The sequence below is a fragment of the Argiope bruennichi genome, chromosome 4 (genome assembly GCF_947563725.1).
Source record: "Argiope bruennichi chromosome 4, qqArgBrue1.1, whole genome shotgun sequence".
NCBI classification, from domain to species: Eukaryota; Metazoa; Arthropoda; class Arachnida; order Araneae; family Araneidae; genus Argiope; species Argiope bruennichi.
Window position 1 is genome coordinate 12,199,832 of NC_079154.1, and position 20,691 is coordinate 12,220,522.

A 20,691-nucleotide genomic window follows, 5' to 3' on the forward strand; every position below is an offset into this window, starting at 1 on the left:
TTATCTAGTTTGATGAGATGGCGATGGAATTTATTCGGGAAAAATTTAGAACTACAGTCGATTGCAAAGGAACAAACAAGTGGCAAAGATAGGATTATATATAAAATTTATAACAATGATATCAAGAATAATTTTTTTGCAATATATACGCGTCCGGGGTATATAAATATGAAACTCAAATATTGAGTGTCCTGCATAAATGAATCATTATATGTAGTCATAAAGTCAATATTGTAATATTTTACGTTATAAAAATTTACTTTACATTTTGTTTAAGTTTATAAAGCTGATAGAGAGTTAAAACTCGAGAAAAAAATAATGAAATATCAAAGAAAACCTTTTACCGAAAATTGTTTTTAGGCAGTAATAAATTAATTCTAGAAGACATTTTCAAACGTCAAGCAAAATTTAATTGTAAAATTAAAGCACTGATCTATTTTAAATATGAATGCAACTAAGACGTAACTAAATTCTAAAACTTTTTCAAGGTTTTGAATGCTATGATGTAATTTTCTAGTATTTCCATCCTAACTTGTTTATAAATTAACTTCCTATCGTATCAGTTTCCTGGAACCAGCAGTTTATTTTACACTTACCTTATAATTCTAAAATAATACTTTAGTATTTCAATGCAGTTCCTGGAATTATAGCAGTTTTCTTCCCTCTAACTTTCATACGAGAGAAGAGAGAAAAAAATTTCAGATCAGTAAAAAATTTTATCCAATGAGCTTCAGTTCCAGAAACATTCCCAAAGCATCCACACACACATGTGTACTTAAAAAAAAGAAAGAATAAACAACTTTCTAAGTCTTCCTCAAAGTCAAAGAAATATCTTATAAATATTTGCTGTTACAGAAAAACCATCTTAGGAAATAAAAAAGCGTTTTCATAGTAAAAAGAAATGGATGTCTCTGAATATTTTATTCTTTAGAATAATTCAAGAATTGGTGATTGCATAAATCCCAGACAGAAGATGCACTTTAATTCCTTCGATTTTTCTGTGAACCCAATGAGGAAACTTGGAATAGTGAGATACCCGCTTGGTTTTTCTTCGCAGATGAAAGCTTGGTTTCCTTATTTTCCTCTCATTATTTATTTAATTTTTGATATAGATTTAAATAAACAATAGCAACATCAAATAAGATGGTCAAAATCATATGTCAAAATTATCAAATGATATATCAGAGAATGATATAATTTGTAAGTCAGTATTGAGTAAGTAAAATTTTTAAGGCTTTAGAAACGGTTTTTTTTTTTTTAACTTTTTCTCAAATTTTGGTCAACGATTTATATTTTGAAATATTCTTAATCAAAATAATAGAATTGTTTAAGTACAAATCGCCGTGAAAACGGACAAAATGTCGATAAATTTTCCTCTAAATGCAAAATTTACAAAAAGGGGGAAAAAAGAAAAAAGAAAGAAAAAAAAAGAAATCAACATTTTAAAAGAAACAAAAACTTATTTTTTATGATACTTTCACGATTTGTGATTGAAGCTTAGAGGAAATACAAACTATCAACGGAGTCCACTTTAAAGATATGCATTTGCATTTATTCTTAGATGACTGTAAACTTCACACAAAGAGAGTTTCTGTATAATAATAATTTTATATTACATTTATAAAACACTAATTCAATCTGGAAAACTTTTGGGAATTTTCAAATGTTACATTGTAGACCCTGTTATATGTCCTAAAGTATTAAAAAATGAAAACACTTTACTTTTTATTAAATTAATTTTCCGATTTCATTGTGTCTTTTTTTTCACTTACTGAGATAATCAAAAAAGCTTGGGGAAACAAAAATTGTTAGCATTTTTTAAAACCAATGTTTTGAGATTTAAAATTCGCATTTACATCCAATCAAAAAGAATATTAAATTTTGGTGGAAATTAAATTTGTTTCTACTTGAATGTTAAATTCCTTTTAAAAATTAAAAAGTTTTTCAATTTTTTTACTATTATTATTATTTTCTGATTATTATTAGAAATATTTAGAAAAATATGCATGCATCTTCTAAAACAATGTTTGTCATAAAAATGTCCGCCCTTAGTTATAAGACAGATTATGGAAAACAAATATTTTCGCATTTTTTTTTCTTTGTAGTTTGAACATTTAAAAAACTTCACAAAAATAGAGAAAATAAAGAACATCGGAAATAATAATCTCATAAAAAATTATCATCGCATAAATTTTTCAATAACTTGTTCTATTTCCAGTAACATTGACGTATAATTTTTTTATTTCTATTAAAGTCCCCATAATTTATATCCGCTTATTTAAACTCATTTTGATATATCAATATCATCGCATCTGTAAAATCAATTTCTCCTTCACTGAATTTAATCATTATGTTTTGATTGTAATATTTACCCTCGTGATATCCCTTATAAACCTTCATGATTGATGCCTTATCTGAAATGAAAACAATGGTTAGAAAAATGGTTATTTGAAATAAAGATTCAATGCTGGTTGGAACAAGGGGATGATATTTTATTCTTTTATTATTTTCCATTTAATGGAAGCCGGATTATCGATAAAAGTTTCAGATGGAAATCCCCCCAATCACTTGAGCCAAATGACCATAATCAAGAGAGATGAGGTTCCAGTGGGTAATTTTGGGCTTGTGAAAGATCCAGGTATCTAACAAGTCAGAACATTGTGATTTAATTTATTGGTCCCCAATAATGATTTCTGAAAATAATGATTGGTCTTTTACACTTCGTAGAGGATTTTCCAATGATTTAAAGCAATTAAGACGTCTAATCTAATTTAATTGTCTGTACTTAGATTGCAAGAGTTTTTCTAATTTGTCATGAATGAATTTATGGGGATGATTCATGGGGAATGGAAGATTGTACATGATGAGACTAGAAAAATTTGCTGATTTTCTGAAGAAATTTTCATACCTTTTTATTGGTTTTATGTTAATTAATTTGCAATGTAAAGTAAGTGAAGAAAAATATAAAATTTCAAAATATGTGAGAACATTTTCTTTTCTTTTTTGAAAATATCGTGGCATGTTCTGGGAGGAAAGAGTTTGTATTATATTTTGAATTAAGATGAATTATTGTCAAAAAGAATTTCATTATTATTAAATAAAGTACTGCCGATTTCCTAACTGAAACTTGCTTGATACGAATTAGGAGAGGGAATGTCAAGCAGGGCAAGATGAATAAAGACTTTAGTTTATATTCTTATAATATAAACATTATCGTCATATGGACTCTGCTAAACACTAAAACCTCGCACAGCGATATCACTAACTTTATATGTCCTAATTATATTAACAGCGTACCAAATGACAAATTTCAAGTGAATATAACAGGCAATTAGAGTTATAAATATACCGCCAGTCGGTTTGTATTTAAATATATACTTTTATACTTTAGTTGTAATAACAACAGTAAACGTTGTTTATCTGTAACTGATCATGATGCTAATATGCAGCGACGTAATGTTTTTATAATATCAAATATGAAATGTATATGGGCAAAATGTTGGCATAAATATGATACAAATTTTTTTCACAGTTCAGTAACTTTTAAATATCAGGATGATAAATGATATATTTTGTAGTACGTACAGCAAAGGATTGTAACGATCCCTTCCGACACTCCTTATCCTTCAATCCTGTATAGTTCTTATCGTTATGAGTTTATTGTGAAATCTACAAATTAACAAACAAGTCTTCGGATGTTTTTCGTAATTAGTTGTACAGAAGATAGTACTATATTTTATTCACATTCTGAAATTACTGGGAATGTACTAGCAAGTACTATATTTTATTCATATTATTTACAATAGAATGTATGCCCTTTTCTTTTAAAAATTAGTGAGTTTTTAGAGGTTGTATCTTTCATCGGAAAATAGTTTTATGTGCACCAACAAATACACGGTATGAATTTCTTCTGTGGTAACTTTTCACTGATAAAAATAAATACTATTTTTTGTGAACTATATTTTTTATAAATCATATTATTCTTAATTTTTCAAATTCATTTTATAATCTTATTTTTTTCTTTATTTCATCCAAAATGTAATGTAAAATTTATGTAAAAGAGATAAAGTGTTTAATTAATATAAACTAAAAAGTCACCTGACACAAAAAATATTCTGACGATTATGATTTTTAAGATTATAAAGAAAATGAAAGAAAACTAATTTACAAGTAAAATTATCAAATTCATAATAAAAAAGAAACACCATTCCAAATTCGGTATTAAAATATATCATTCCACAGATGTAATACTGAATATTGATTTTAAATTTTATTTTTCAACGGGTTTCTTTCACTTTTTTATGGCTTTGCTGAAATACTAATTAATATTTTATAGGTGAATTATAATTTCTTTATTTTTTTATTATTATAACTACTATATTTTACACTTATAGGATTAAAAAATGAATCAAATATCACAAACATTACCAACATTATTTTTTAAAAGAAAATATGTAATTTCTAAAAATACAATTCTTTGATTTCATAATCATCTATAAAAATGTCATTAAAATGTTCAGAAAAAATATTAATTATTGATTATAACTGCCATATTTTACAACACGTATAGGATTCATAAATGAATCAAATATCACAAATAATACCAACATAATCTCTTAAAAGATATGTAATTTTTAAAAATAAAATTCTTTGATTTCATAATCATTTATAAAATTGTAATATCTTCAGAAAAATATCACGACACAACACCTTTATATGATTTATAGCAATGTCTGGTAAAATAAAATAAAAACTGTTGCTCTCAAAGTTAGAAACATCTCACAAAGACGAAAGACGAATTATTTTTTTCTCACTCTCTTAAACGCAACATTTCCTCTTCTCATGTACCATAACCACATTTTTCTACACGCTATTTCTCCCTGTCCCTATTTACTTCTAGTTACAAAAGAAGCCAACAGATAGTGATATCATGAGTGAAATACAATGGCAACGAGCCCATTTTCTTTCCGTTGCTTTTTTGTTAATGCAAGCCATGAGTATCGTTCCGATCCTCCGGATGGATATTCAGGAAATAAATGCTGGCAACCTTCTATCGAAGGCACGTGATTTTCAGTCTAGGAGTCAAGAAATCCCAGGAGATTTCCTGATAACAGTCTCCCGATCACATTCAGTTTATAAGTTGAGACACATTTCACCACTTTTGATGCAAGGTAACTTTTATTATAATAAATATATTATGTGCAAACATAACGGATGAAATTTTGCAATATTTCTTTAAATATTTATTATGAAATTAGAAGTAATATCTTTATTTTGAAAAACATGTAAAAGAGCTTGAGATGCAAAATAAAAGTAATATAAAGATTTTTTTTCCAATTCCTCACTTTTAATAGTGCACTAAAAAAAATTTTTTGTTATTTCAAATGTTGTTTTTTTTAATTTAGAATTGATTCATATAAATATTAAGAAATTTTGAAATCAATTTTTCGTTGAATTCATTGCCAGGTAGAAGCAATCTTTTGAAATCCAAATTTAATTAAATTAAGCATTGAACATATAAATAAAATTTCAGCACATTATATTATAAATATATTTTGGAGTATACATTATATAATTTACATGTTTATAAACATATAATAACTGATGATAATTTTTTATCAAATGCAAAGTTATCAAATTTTTTATCAAATGCACGCTCCAAAATATATAATTTGTATTACTTCAAATTTAATTTTTCTGATTTTTTCTTTTTAAATTTAGATTTTATTTATATAACTATTATGAAATCTTGAAACAATAGTTTTCCCAGTTCATTGCCAGTTGGAAACTGTATTTTAGAAACAAAATTTATTTATATTAAGCACTGAACTTATAACTGAATTTTCAATATATTAATAAAGTCTATTGTTGAATGTCAACTGTGATGCATATTATAAATTTCCACATTCAAAACATAAAATAATTTAGACTAAATTAATCTATATATTAAATTAATACACGAATCTGCGTCTGCAGAATAAGTTAAATTTAGTAAAGAATAAATAATCATTAATAACATATAACTGAGGTGGAAAACAAAAGTGTAAGATCTTAATTCCTAGATTTCAGTGAGAATTTATTAAGAAGCGTGTATATTTGTACAAAAGATAAATAAAGAAAAAAATATTACTTGACTGACAGAAAAAAATGCTTTACTTCATTTTAGAATTAACGATCAAGAAAATAATGATGTCCATAACTTTTGCATATAAAGACTCAAAATTTGAAATTTTCCATTAATAACAAACATCATGGAAAAATATCCATTCAAGGATTTTTTTTAAACGTGTATGCAATTTTAATAACATTTAAAAAAGAATAGTAAAGGAATTTAATAGCAAATTCTTCTTTAATATTATATGGCTGAGACAAATGCGGTAATAACATAGGTTATTTCATTTCAAATTAAATTGGATTATTTTTCAATGATTTTTTTTATTTCTTATTTTTTTATGAATCTATTATAATTCACAATCATCTCTATCATCAAATTTTAATTTTGTAAACAATTAAATTTATATTATGGTTATTCTTAAAGAAAACTGAATTAAGTTTCATAAGATTTTGGAACATTCAATGAGGAAATGTAATTAAAAACTACACAAATTAATGATTGAGAAATTTTGCAAATATATGAAAAAGTCTATCTTTCCAAAAGTAAATTTCATGGATTAGTAGCAGGATTAAGAACAATTTATAATTTCAAAGTTAACAATGAATTTTAAGGACTGATAAAGTGAATTGTCAAACCAATAATGATCATTTAAATTTGCAATGATAATAACAAAAGTTGATTTTTAAAATACAGAATTACCACAAAAGAAAGCATTTTAAATTTTTGCATTCCGTTTCATTTGATAATATCGGGGTTTTTTTTATACAAATTAGCATGTTTTTTTTCTTATTATAAAAAAAAAATTATAATTATAATATGCAAAATTCATCATCTGAGATGCAAAGAAAAAAAATGCTTAACGTGATGTAGTTAGTATTATTGACTTTGAAAGCAGAAGTATTCAAACAATTGTCATGAGTCGCTGCAAATAATAGAAAGAAATGTATTATTGGAAATATAATCAAAACAAATTTTTCAATATAATTTTAGGCCGTAGATTTTTTATTCATATTAAGAACGTTTGCAAGTACTACGAATGTGGATTTAAAACATTTCTGCACATATTTTATATACAAACTCAAAGTGGGTAGCATTTCTTTATGCATCTCTATCTACGTTTGAAAGTATAAAACTCTCTTCCTCTTCAAATTTGAATACATTCAATATTTTATTGCTTCAAAATCTGAAAAATATTCAACGCTTCATGCCAATAATGAGAACTCACAAAGCTTGAGAATACTTTTTATTCACCCAACAAATCTCAAAAGCAGAGATTGGAAAGAATTCTCTGAAATCTTCTCAATCAAGAGGTTTCAAAACCATATGTCTCTTTATGCACGTCTAGGCAACACATTACAATAAACGTCAAGCAATAAATGGGGCCAGTTTATATGCAAACCTCTGCATTCAACTGGAACCCACAATCTTATAATAAATTTGTTTTGGCTAGAAATGAAGGATTTTTTGTTAAACCTAGTGCAACATTTCTTTCCTCATTATAGAGAAGACGATAATTGTCTACCCATCACTGTATTAATAGGACAATTGTCTCCTAATTAAGTTGGAATAAATTATGAAGAAGAAAAGTTTGTCATAGAAAGGTGAATTTTAGATAGGATGCCTTCGCTTCTAATTAACTACGATTTATCGAATAAAACATATCCTAAATTTTCTTTCGCTATTTTTAGAAAATGTGGTTGCAGAATTACCACGACAATTATTGCTATCAAGTAATCATTAGGAGAAAATAAGTAAACCATTTCGATTCATGTATAATATAAGTAAAATTACAGATCCCTTTGAAAAATGTATCTTATTTGCGTGCAGGAATTGAATTATTCAGTTCCTGCACGCAAATAAGATACATTTTTCAAATGGATCTGTAATTTTACTTATATAAATCGAGAGTTCCAATCAAAATTTCTTAGAATGTTTCTCAAATACTTCATAAATATTGAATGTTTTACCATCCGAAACTTAGTAAGCTGATTAATAAAAATATTCAGCAATGAAACCATTTTTTTTTTCTATTAAATGCTATTAAATAATTTCCTTTTTCAATAATAATAGATAAAATATTTTATTCTACTCAAATAAAATTTAAAAACGTTTATTTACTTTTAAATAACCGAAACATTAAGCCTAATGTATTCACAGACATAGACATACTTGATAAAAGAAATCTAAGCCTAATTAATAACCAAAATTTATTAAATAATTATTTTGTTGCCACTTAAATCGCAAATTTGAGATTAGAAAGAAATTATCTAGGAAACTTTTGTAAAATATTTTTCATTTAAACGAACACTCACATTTTTCATTAAAAAAATGGACAACCGATCAGAAGAATTTGCATATTTAGCATTCATTACATTTTCTGTATAATTGTCAAGAAAATTTCAAAGTTTCAAAAATTATCATGAAAAAAGAATACTAAAATTAGCGGAAAATGATAAGTTTTTGAACGAAATGTTGAATAATTTTTCTTTATTATTTTCAGGGAGAAAAAATCAATTTGCATATAAAAATACCATTTTTATATATCGTAGAAGACTATTATAAGCTTTCTGGATTGCTTTGATGTGTATATTACATCTCATATGAATACAAATATATGAATACATCTCATACAAACAGTATAGGAGTCAAATGGGATTGTACGAATTATTATACAAATGAAATCCTTACATATCACGTCAAAAGTACGTGAAAGTATTTAAGAATTTAAAAACAAATAGTCAATGTAATTTTTTTAATTAAGTCATTTTATAACAGATATAGCTCAATATAATTGTTTAAATAGATACTTAAAGCGTATATTATATGATAATATAAAATATTTCCAAAGTAAAATAAATAATTAATTGATAACATGGAAAACTTTTAAAGCCCTAACTCGCAATTTATTCCATTTTATTCCGGTAATTGGTCATTATAAGAATAAGTCTTAAACATTAAATTATTACATAACATTTTATACGTTTCTTAAAGAAATTTTAGGAAAAAAAAAAGGTTGGAAATTAATAAAGTTATTATTTATTATTTTTGATGAAGATACAAATTGGCTTACTCTTTAAACTGTAAGACAGATAAATGTATAAATACAAATTTAATGACAACAATATGCATATTTAGAATATCATTTCTCTAAAAATAATTATTTAAAAAAATTTATAGTCGACACTCAGATGATTAATGATGATCACATGAAAAAAATACCACACTTCATTTTAACCATGATCTATGACGCACAAATATTCCAATGAGAAATTAACAAAAGCTTATTTTTAATTAAGAAAATAGTACTAACTCTGCATTTTACAAAAATTAATCTTCAAAAATGTTATTTTATTATTGGTGTTATATTACTACTCTATATTTCGTATACTTTGTACATAAGAAAGTAAAAAGGATAGAAATAGGAAAAACAAAAACCATAGTTTCTATTAAATAGGAAGAATCCCTTGAATTCTAATAAAGCTCCTCGTAATTTCTTCAAGTGTGACCGATTTCTATTACGCATTATTTTTCTATTCTAAGAGAAACCAAATGTGCCATGAAATCCACCCATTTATAATCCAAAAGCCTTGTAGAAGCTGATTTTTTTTCATTGTTTCTTCTACAGGTATCGTTACTTGTGTTAAATAAAGCGTAAAAATTACACCATTTCTGGTGAGTAGTTTAGCTTAGAGTATGTGAAAGAAACAGCTGATTTGCTGCGCGAGGTTAAAAGCATGAAAAAATAATTCATTCTAAGCGTCAGCTAATGTTTCATGTATTTCGTGAGCAGCAAAAAATAGCACTCGATTCATATGAAACCGCTCTTGTTTTCTCACGCTGAAATTTTATTTGGCGTTAAATATGAGAACATATATAAAATATTTCATAGGCGATCACATTTCCAATAAAATTCGGGTAAAAAATTGCGCAAATTTCTGTTTTACAAATTCGCATTCTTTTTATAAAGCAAACATGAAAAAGAAATTAATTTTAAAAATGTAATCTTTTATGTTGGTTTACTTTTTGCTTATAGTTTTAAGCGAACATCGCCAAAATGCTCTGAAAACGTGTCAACAGATAGATGGACAAATATTCACCAATTTTGACTTGCATTGTTTCGAAGGTCTTAGATGTGTACTAAGAAACGTGTTTTTAATTCATTCTGATTTCCAATCTTAAAGTTTCTTCTTAATAATATCGAGATCGATATAAAATAGGAAAACAATAGATATTAATTTGTATCCATTTTATTTATATGCATCTTTTTTTTTTTAATTTTAATTTTTTTTTAAATTTATGAAGCAAAAATTGATGCGATTTTTTTTCTATTCATTAACTATTGAAATTTTCATTAGTATGCTTAATTGCGGAGGAGACTCACGGTTATAATTTTTGACTTTTTAAGACCCACTTGAAAACATTAACTAAATTGTGTCGTAGTTTGTACTATTTTGGTATAAACTGATGTATCTGTAAATTTCATTTAGAAAGGATGGTGAGATTTTATAAAAAAAAAAAAATGGAGACCATAAAATAAATAATGCTTTTTTAGCACGTTAACATTGCCTACTTTGATATTTTAGATTAGAAATTTGATTTTCTTTTTCTTATATGCAATGATATTCTTAATATAAAAGCAAATTAAAAAGTTTATTTTTGAGCCATTTTTGAACCAAAGAAAACTTTCATAATTATTGGAAAAGAGATACCACTGTTGTATGATGAACATGGAAATATATTAAATCATGCCATATGAACGTAAATCACCAAATATTATAACTGATGAAATGGGTAAATGAAAAAAATGTATTTACTTTAATTACATGACTTAAAATTTATTTTAATTTTACATTACAAATAATATTATTCGAAGAATACATTGAGATGAATTTTTCCACGTACATATCATGGATAAATTAGAATAAATTCTGGTTAAAAATATTTTAACATTTTCAATAATTAAAAATTAATTTAAACAAAAAAGTGGATAATAATTAAAAGAATAAAATCTACTTTTTACCAGATAAATGAAAGTAAGCTTATAAAAACTATTTTTTTGTAAAATTTATTATTGTTTCAGTAATGAATCTTTTATCTCATATTCTTTTGATTTAAATGTTTTTTTCTTTTACTAAATAATCTATTTTTTTAATCCATTAATATGAAGTAAATACGTTTCTTATCGTATGTGCAGTTATAGCTCAATTATGAAAATAAATGACAACAACCATGATGAACAGATAAACGGGGCAAGTATTCACTTGAATGATATCCCTTTATAATCTGGCTGAAACTTCTAGCATGCACTGAAGACGATAAAAATACATTGAAAAATATTTTGTTTCTTGATGTGTTATATAAATTATAAATTCCATCAGTTTCCTTGTAGTTTGTATATGACTCATTATTTTTTAAATCCTTAGATACAGTTATTTAATCGTAGGAATGCTTTTTCGTACATATTGCATAATATTATACACATATACATATATATGTGTCTTGTTAAAAAATTAACAAATCGTTTGATTAGTTAATTTCAAACTTTAAAGAGAATTACATGCATTTTATAGTCTTAAAATTATGTTATAATCTAAGGTGACAACAACAAACTATACGAACTATATATTCTAAGGTGACTATACAAACATCTGTTTGAATGTATGAAAATAAATAACCTCGTGGATATTTATGTATGCATTATTACCATGCAAAAAACTGCAGGAAGTATAAAATCTTAACATTAATTTAAATATTTACTATTATAACACAGGTATGATTTAATATAAATTTTATTTTTGAAACTTAAAATATATGCTTATAAAAATACAGATTACTTTTAAATAGAATAAAAAGAAAATCGTTACTTTATTTATCAGCCTGAAACGGAACTCTACCTCAAATAAAGTTTATATCAATCCTTTTATTGTGTTATAGAATTTTTAGCTTTTTTATTTTGAAACATTTCAATTTTTTTCAGATTCTTAATTATGAATTCTTGATAATAAGGCGCAGAATATATAACTAAAAAAAATCTTTGAATTTTTAAAACTTCTGGGAAAGTCGTTTCAATCATTGTGCTTTTGTATCAAAAAATATGTGGCTTTAATAATATTAATTGCCAAATATAATAAACCGTCTTGAAAAATAGTAAAAAATTCGAGCTTTAAGGTTAAAATAACTTTAAAGGAAATTAGTGATTATCTTATTTGAGGTTTTATTTCTTCAATAAGAATTTAAAAAAAAATGAAAGATATACAGACTTACTTTATTATTAAAGCTTTTGTAATCATTTAAACAAAACACATAACATTTTATAGCTTAAATTTTGAAGTTTATTATTTTTTTTTATCGAAAGTAATTAAGGTTGAAACTCAGTGGAGTGTATTTTGTTCTTTTCAGAAACCTCTCAGAATTAACGTTAAAGCGATACAAGATTGTACAAACTGATCCCCTTTCAGAATGAAAAAAAATGTCTGCGATAGAAAATTAGAACAAACGAATTCAAATTCAAATATTTTTTTTCGACCATGAACTTAGTGTAAAAAAAAAATCTATAAATATGAAAGAAAATAATATAATTTCTTAAAGCTCCAGATAGTTTCCTTTTAATTTTCTTTTGGCTAACACTTGACGGTGAAAATTGGTTTCAGCTCATTGCATGGTAGTGTTTCCCTGAAATTAAAAATAAATAAATAAGTAAATAAAACAAAAAAGTTTAATTTTTCGAATCGGAATGTACCTGACAAATACACACCTCCGTTCATTTGCATAATAATGGTTGTCGGAATTTCTATTTGTACATTTAGTGTGATGAAACAGAAAAAATCTGAATAATTTTCCTAAAGATTTCGTTGAAAAATATTTCGAAATAAATTCTTGCATAGCTCACGGGGTTGTTGTTTATTTTTCTTTACTTTAATTTTCTCAAGTTGTAAAAATAACGTATCCTTCATTTCGACTTTCAGTTCAGGGAAAAATAGAATTATAAAATATGAGGCTTTATTTCAGGATTTCTCTTAAGTTTGCATTCTATATATTTTGCGCAAAATGTAATTTCAGTTATTTAGAAAATTGTCTTTCAAATAAAATGTATAATTCACTAAAAAAAACATTATTAGAGTGATTTTAGAATAAATTCACTAAATTATAATGTCAACAATGATGACAAATAATCATGCCGAAAAATGTCGTTAAAATGAAAAGCATAATTAGCCAAGTTATCACTATTAGAGTACTTTTACAACACATTTATTAAATTATGATGTCTATAATGATGGCAAATAATAAAAGAAAACCTTAGACTACTGTCTGTTTATTCTTATTTTAAAAAAACATAAATGTAACGGGTATGGTGAACTTTATTTCTTAAATAGATGTTTTACAACATGATTATCAAGCCATTAAACTTCTAGTTTCAATTATGTAAAAAATATCAATAGACTAATGCTATTACGCATTTTTTTGTTAAGAAGTTAGTTTTATCAACATTAATTTAAATTTAAGTAATTTAATCATTAATTGGGATTCAATTTCTATGGTATTCATATTTAATAATGCATAAGTAGGACAAATGATAAAGGGTGCTCACTATTAAATTTTTTTGCGTTATTATGTGAAATATTTTTTGCTTATAATTGCATAGTCAAGGAACTGAAGTATGCATTATCGGTTTCTTTCTTTTAATATACAAATTCATATTTGAATGAATAATAATTTTAGATCTGAACTATATTGAAAACTTGATTTGTTCTATCATAATGAATTTCTGAGTTATCGGTTCATTGATGTACAAAAAGACATACCAATAGACAGTCAGAAGTTATATTAATATGTTGTATAATTTGAAACAAATAAATTACACACACACACACACACACACATATATATATATATATATAGAGAGAGAGAGAGAGAGAGAGAGAGAGAGAGAGATTGCATGTCCAAATGATTGAATAATTTTCCTTTACTAATTAGGCATATGAAAGAAAGTAGCAATTGTGGTATTTGTGAAAATTCTAATTCATCAATATATTTTTGTAAAAATAGCTGTTCTAGAAACTCATTGGTCTTTTTTTTCATGCATATATAAGTAATAATAGATGGACGAGAAATACTATAAAAATTTAAACTTTCGAGTAATTGAATATATATGAGAAAAAACGTTTCAATGTATTCTCTGGATGGATCAATTTATTCCTTTTAAAATAGGATGATTTTCAGAAAACTTCTTTGAAAGTAAATTTGATTCAAGTTTCTATCTTGTTCCATATATTTGGCAGATATCCAAATGCTTGGCATGTGTCCATATCTGATTTTCCGAAGTATATCTCAGCTCAATTCTTTCATCTTACTATATTCATAATATTTGGGGAAAAAAGACAGCATTTTCTGTTCAAATTTCACTTCTTCCTCCAAGCTTCTACATCAAAACTAGATTATATTTCCCAAATCCACATAAAACGAAATTTTTGAGAAATTATCTTCTGCAGGGAAGCTCTGAAATTCCTCGAAGTCTGTGTTTGAAGTTTCCATACACATGCAAAGCTTTTCTTTGAGTATAAAACTTTAAAGTGCACTATGTTGTTCCTTTTTTCTCTTTTGGAAAAGTCTCGACAGTCCTTCACTTGGTAAGAGTAAACTTCCCCCATATATGAGCCCAAATTCCTAAATTTACAAATATACATTTTGTTTTCTATGTCTAGTTTTTTTTCTTATGATCCTCGGTTGAATATAGACAGACATTTTTCAGCTATTTTGACTGTCAGTTTTCTGTATTTACTGTCAAAATATTTATGCGATATCATTTCAACCATTTCTAAACTTCTCCGGTCACCTTAAAAGGCTGTAGGGGTTTCTTTCAAAATGTGAAATTTGTTTGAATTGCTTTTTAAAAATTATTCACTGAATTCTGGCTTTTTCTGTTTCTGAAGCGTAGCAACATGAAAAAATGTATGTTTTTAGAGCTGAAAGTTGCACAATTTGCAATTTTATTACATAATAATTCGCAACTTCATTCAAATTGCGTTGAAACTTCTACTTCTAATTTCGTACTTCTATCCTGCTTTGTAAACAGCATTATAACACTTTTTTGCTAAAACTTTGATTTTATTTTTGAAACTCCTTATTGAAAATATTTGCAATTTTGATTTTATTTAATTTTATACTTATGTAGAATAAATATTAAATCAATTCATGAAATCAATTAGAAGTTTATATAAATAGCAAATGTCATCAATTAATATAATTAATTATTAGTTTTAGCTATTTTCTAGAAAGCTCTTTCAACCCTGCCTCAGATATATATGCAAAGAGATTTCTAATCTATACTTACAATAAAGCTCAATGTGTGTGTGTGTGTGTGCTGGCGCTCTACAGGCCAGGTCATTTGACATACAGCTACCAAATTTGGTACATGTATACCTTAGAGGTCGGGAATGTGCACCTGGGGTCCCTTTTTTTGAATTTTTAATTAGAATTTAATTATTAATTAAACACTACCTTTCCCGCCAAAAGAATCTTCCATTTTCCCCACCGCCAACTTTCCCGCCAAAAAAATCTTCCATTTTCTCCACCGCCAAATGAGTAAGACTTCAGCTTTTTTTTCTCCCAACAGTAATAAGGCTAGGGTTAACATTTTTTTGGCGGATTATTTCAAACGATTCTGTTTATTTTCTTAATGTTTTATGCATTTAAAATTAAACATTGTTAATTAATCCATGTTTCAGATTCATTCTGAAGTACTTTTGAATTAAAATAACACAGAATAAAGGAAATTAAAAATGTATAATCTGCATAGCGTTACCCCAACTGGCGTAGAAAAATTCACGCATTTGCGTTACCTAACTGGCGAAGAAAATTCACGCATGCGCATTGTTCTGATTGCTGTCATGACAACCACTTTCAACGGATGATTTAAATTATTTTTTAGGTTAGTTGCATGCTTTTGTAAGTAAATTGTATTTATGTTATATATTTTTTGTATATGCTTATAGTTTTAAGTACATCGTTTTTTAAGTACTTTTTTTTAACCTGTTTTCAATGATTTAAATTATTTTTAGGTTAGTTGCATGCTTTTGTAATTAAATTGTATTTATGTTAGTTATATATATTTTTTGTAAATGCTTATAGTTTTAAGTACATCGTTTTTAAAGTAGTTTTTTTAAACCTGTTTTAGACCGATTATTTTAAACCATTCATTTTATTTTCTTAGTGTTTAATGCATTTAAAATGAATTATAATGCAAAAATGCATTATAATTCATGCATTGTTCATGCAATGTTTAATGCATTGTTCATTAATCGATCTGTTCATGATGAATCTGAGAAAATTTTGTTGACAAATTCTTGAAATATTACATAAATTAAGAAAGATATTCTTTAGTGCCCATAAAGTTTAAACGGTCAGTGACTCTGTTATCAGCAATCATATTATTATAAAAAATGCTTTGTTTCAGTAAAATATATTATTATATTAATTGCAGATTAATCATTTACACTTTAATTTAAAACATAAATTCTACGAGAGGTAACAGAAAACGAGACAGATACATATTACGTTATGACTGAAGGCCTTTATAATATTATGAGTGAATTATATGACTATGAAAATGTGAAGTTTTAAAATATTTTGCTGAAGAATCTATTAAAGTTGGAATTGCATAAAATATTTAATTATTAAAATTTTAACATTAAGATTGGCGAACCGGCTGGTCGCCAAAGGCGGCTAGTATACTATAAGCTAAAAATTATGATTTATAAAAATGGTAAATGCATTAAATAAATAAAATTTTAAAAAATATCAATGATAACAACGAATGAAAATATGAATGAATTAAAAATATGATTCTAATAAATATGTCTCTGCAAATGAAAATCAATAAAATGTTAAAGATAAAGTATTTAAAAAAATATAATATAATTTATACAAAGTAAGCATTATTTAGGTATTACATTTTAAATATAAATAACATCCTTCTTATGAACACAATAAGTAAAAGAAAATCTTTTCGTACGAATTTTGTAGGTTTTTGTTAGAACAATTATTCTAAAATTTGAATTCAATTTTTTTAAACAAATTTAGAAAGCTTTGTTAAATTTGTGATTAATTTCAATTATCTTTAATAATATTAAATACAAATATTCACTGTCAGAAAACGTTTTCTCTTGTCATGGAACATAATTCAAATAGTAAAATACAAATACTTCTTTATTCAATTTAGGATAAATGTACATATTGAAAATTATTTTAACAATATGCTGATTGTTTGACTAACTCACAAGGCGAAATTATTATTTAAATTAGAAAGCAGCTTGCAAATTATGAAAAACATATTTAATAGAAAAATTTACACAGATATTAAAAAGCAATTAGCATATAAAACGTTCCCATGTATAGAATAGTTTTCATGTTACTTTGAGAATGTTTTCACGAAATGTTTTCATATATTGTTATTAAAATTGAAATAATTCATCTATATGCAAAATATTTCTTAAATATTGCTGTTTGTAATATAAGTGAGTAGTAGAAACATTATACTAAAATATTTGTGTTATTCTGCATTCACTTGAATAATTTGCTGATTTCAAGAGAACATGCCGTGGTCAATACAATGTGTTAATGCTTAATTGTTATGTCTTTTCAGGAAAAATTGCGCTTTGGAATATGATAAAATATAACAGAAGGAAAAATACATGTGGAATTTAATACACAGTTTTGTTTCAACAGCAGTTTTAGAAAATAAATATCTAAAATTAACATTAAAGCTAATATGCAAAATTGCATTTCTTATTTATGTATAACTAGCCTCCTCTGGCATCCAGCCGGGTCGCCAATCTTAATTCTCGTTAAAATTTTAATAATTAAATATTTTATGTAACTCCTGTTTTAATAGCTTCTTCATCAAAATATTTTAAAGCTTCAAATTTTGATAGTCATATGATTCATTCATAATATTATAAAGGCTTTCAGCCATAACGTAATATGTATCTCTCTAATTTTCAGAAAGCTCCCATAGAATTTATGCTTTAAATTAAAGTGGAAATAGTTAAATTACAATTAACATAAAAACATTTTTTTTACTGAAATGAAGCATTTTTTTTTAAATATGAGTACTGAAAACAGAGTCGCTGAGTATTTAAACCTTATGGGCACTAAAGAATATCTTTGTTTATTTATGTAATATCTCAAGAAATTTTCAACAAAATTTTCTCATATTCCTCATGAACAGATCAAGTAATTAATAATGTTTAGTTTTAAATGTATGAAACTAAGAAAATAAACAGAATCGTTTGAATTAATCGGTCGGAAACATGGTAAGCCTTCAAACCAAAGTTCGTATCCGTTGAAAATAGAGTTGTCAACAACCAGAACACAATGCGCATGCTTGAATTTTTAACTCCAATTATGGTAACGCAAATGCCTGAATTTTTTACGCCAGTTCGGGAAACGCTACGCAGATTAGAAATTTTAAATTTCCTTTATTCTGTTTTCTTTTAATTCAAAAGTACTTCAGAATGAATCTGAAAGATCGATTCATTAACAATGTTTAATTTTAAATGCATCAAACACTAAGAAAATAAACAGCATAGTTTGAAATAATCGGCCGAAAATATTTTAAGCATATCCTCATTAGCGTGGGAAGGAAAAAAACTGAAGCCTTACTCATTTGGCGGTGGGGAAATGAAAAATTAAAAAAAGGACCCCAGGTGTACATTCCCGACCTCCAAGGTATGCATGTGCCAAATTTGGTAGCTGTAGGTCGAACGATATGGCCTGTAGAGCGCTAACACACACACACACACACACACACACACACACACACACACACACACACACACACACACACACACACACACACACACACACACACATTGAGCTTTATATAAGTATAGATTAATTGTCTTTAATCGAGATTTTATTTTGTAATCTAATATCGCTAGTTATATTTTTATGCTTTAGAGATAATATACCATGTAATCTCTATACTTGGTGCTGTCATTTTTAAAAAATAATGGTTCGATTTGTAACTTTACTATTTACTATCGCATCTGCACAAAATTAATGTCATTGGAAATGGCTCAAGAGAACAAGTTTATTTAGGTAGATGTATTGAATAATTGATTAATTAGCATGGCTAATTATTTAATATTCCGAAATTTTCTCATTAGGCGTACCGATTGTTTTCGAACAAGTTGCTCTCCAAGAAATTAGACACCAAAGATATTCTGGATATGCTGAAAAATTTCTAAAGTTTTTAAAACAAATGTTTTGAAAAGTTTTTTTTAAAGTTTTGAGAAATGGCCCGCCGAATGTTAAATGAATCATAAACACTTTTGGCAATATCTCAGAAACAATAATATATTTCTTAAATTGTTTTTGTTCATTTAAAGAACATACATAAAAAAAATGAAGGAAAAGCAGTTTTTGCTTTCAGCAACCTCAAGTTTACTTAATATATGTCCCTCAGTAGGTTGACATTTTCAGGCATATATTTAAGGAAATAAAATTTACTATAACTCAAAAACTACTGTTGATTTTGGAGCGAAATTCGATACACATATATAGAAAGGCATACTGGATCGAATTATTAAAAAATACCATTTCCGCAATGGGGAAATTCGAAAATATTTACTAATTCATTGCTAATTGATTTTTCAATTTAATTAAACAAGTATACTTGCTTAATTTCTATAGACATCATTTTATGAAGATGAGGAAATCGATAACAAAGCAACAGATATGCATAATTTTTTAATTCTTTTTGACAACTATACATTAAGTTTTTTTCATCGATGCCTCTCGTGTAGTTGAAAAGAAATTTTGGATTATAAAATAAAATTCTTCATTAAATGTGATGAATATTGTAATGAAGTATAACGTTAAATAAAGGTATCAAAACTCGAAAAATGCCACCCCTTTCTTCAATATTTGATGCTTCATTTGCCGTCTGTAATAAAATAAATTAAATTAAATTAAAATTTTTAAAATTTAATTAAAGCAAGAAATGAAAATGAATGAAAAAAGTATTGTCTTTCTGTAACAATTCTGTTTGTGTTGAAGGATTAAATACAATATTCCATTAAAGGAGATTTTGCCTTGAAAAATATTTCAAACAACAGCAGCATGTTTATCACAAAATAAATACAATGTTTCTTATCTTTTGACTCTTTTTTCAGAGACTAAACAGTACTCCAACAGTAGCCATGGTAACAGAATATCAGATGCTCTCTTTCTGTAAATTAAATTTTTTGTCATTTTTATTTTGACTTTGATCGTTGAATATTTTTCTCGTAAATTTGTTTTTGCATTTTTTGCGAAGCAAGGTTTAAACTGTTCTCACGGATATTAAGAAAGTGTTTGCAAGTGAAGATGTCTTACAACAGCTGCGGTATTTTAACAGAAAAACGTGGAATGTTATCTTTCACATTTTTTCTTTTTTTACTTATTGTTTTTTGCCGATCTGAATATATATTGAAGAAATAAATCAAGATTTGATATCTTAATATTATTTCCTTATCACGAAAAAGAATATTTTTCGATATATTAGTTATGCTTCATTTACTTTTTTCCTGTAAATA